Genomic DNA, 1,919 nt, shown 5'->3' with positions numbered 1-1,919 from the left:
CGACTGAGCTCTGCAGCATTAAAACATGGATAGAACCGTAACTACATTAATCACAGCTCTTCCTCTCTTCAGTGTTTGTCAGTTTCTGGTGGTGCAGCTCTGTGCTGCCTTCAGGAGAATGGGACATCAGAGTACCATCCACAAAACTTCACCCACATGGCATTTATTGTGCAAACCAGAGCTTTCAGTGGAAAAACAAAAGTTCCAGGTCCTTTTAATGCCATACCAATATGAAACAGAAACATGGATTATATCTTAGACCTGTCTACTGATTTATAGATTAATAGTTTTACTGGACAGAAATTACAAAGAACAAATCTGGTTCTTAATCAAATCCTAATGAGTCAAATTGAAAGTGTCATGGAGTCATCAGCCTCATGACATTAACACTGACATGAAAAATAACACTGAAGAAATAAATGTATCAAATCTAATTAAATACATAAATAAGTGATAAGTTATTTACTGTTATGGTCTGTAAGATATATTTATTCTCAGTACTAGATATGGTGTCACCAAACCCATGACACTTCAACAATATTATTTTACCTTTTATCTGGAAATAGTGTCTGTTTATTCTTGCCATACAGTTTCTATTAATTATTGCTCAAAAGGTCTTGCAATACAAGTTTATTCCTCTGTATTTACATTAGTTTCTTAGTTTATTCTTGCATTTTGTTCTTCATTCATTTCTATTTAGTTTTCTCTGATTAATATTATCCTCTCTTGGTTTATTGCTTTGTCCACTTTAGTTTCTTTCCTGTTGCTAATTTATTTTATTGTTTATTGACCATCAGTAATCTTCACTCATCACCTGCTGCGCCGCCTAATCATCATGTTTCACATCATGTGTTGATTTTTAACTTTTCAGCGTCGGATTCTCTGTTTTTATGTCATAATTCACGTCTAGTTCGTCGCTCCGTTTTATGTCCCGCTTCTCCTGTTTCAGAGTTTGTTTGTTTTTAAGCCCTTAAGGTGCAGGGCGGTCGGGAAACGTATCGATGGGAAAAATGCAGACTGACATAAACCTTTTAAAACAACTGAAACAATTTCGGTATTCTGATTATTCAAATTTAAAAGTGCTGTGTTGTTCCATCACCCCCGTTTCATACCGGACCACTTACAGCTCCGGTGTTAACGCTATAAAATGAACGCTCTCTATCGTGGTATCACCATGGAGCGATTTCTTTATTTAAATGGGTTCATTTTTCAGAGGGATACACAGTGAGGTGATTTTAGCTACCAGTAGCAGGAGCGGAGCTGCGCCAAGAAGCTACAAACACTGAATAGAAGAAGAGCTGCCATCGATACAGTTGCAGCCAAGCATGGTTTAATCTTACACAATACAGTTTTACCAAGTTGCTCAAAGTCTAAACTGGTATTGTTGTGACTGTAAGGTGTAAAGTTTACCCCCTGGGGGGCGGTACCACCCACGTTGAGAACAGCTAGTCTAAGGCATTGTCTCATATAAAAAGTGAAAATAATAATCTTGACAGAGATTACATCGTTACATCTTTCCTACAGGTAAGTTTTCTAAAATTTCCTTTAAGAAAAACTGTATTTAGATAAAGTTTGTGTATAATGTAAACCACCATGTTGATCGAGGAATAGCTTAAAATATTTCCAGCCACGTGTGTGTATCTAAGTTTTATACTCTTAAATTATGTGGTTTCTTTTGAACTTATCATGCGTATTTGTATATGAGGAAATGTTTTGTCCATGTTAAAGAGCACAAGGCAGGAGGAAAATTTATATTTTATCTTTTATAGCGCTTAATTATTTTTTGAAATAATACTGAAAGTAAAACCAGTTCACTACTTGATTTAAAAGAGCTTCTGTTCTTTCAGAAGTGAAGTTGATTTTATTACTTTAGTTTGTGTTTAACAACATAAACTTAATGTAGAAACTTAATGTAGAAA

At 35.1% G+C, this 1,919-nt stretch overlaps 1 protein-coding gene across 1 annotated transcript in view; it reads right to left on the bottom strand.

Annotated features, from left to right (window-relative positions):
* The window catches only part of gng7 (guanine nucleotide binding protein (G protein), gamma 7), a 21,427-nt gene that overhangs the window by 2,777 nt on the left and 16,731 nt on the right, over positions 1-1,919 (bottom strand). The window lies entirely within an intron of this gene.

This window comes from Poecilia formosa, unplaced genomic scaffold (assembly GCF_000485575.1).
Source record: "Poecilia formosa unplaced genomic scaffold, Poecilia_formosa-5.1.2 Scaffold160, whole genome shotgun sequence".
Classification (NCBI taxonomy): Eukaryota; Metazoa; Chordata; class Actinopteri; order Cyprinodontiformes; family Poeciliidae; genus Poecilia; species Poecilia formosa.
This window is presented reverse-complemented; position numbering and strand designations above follow the sequence as displayed.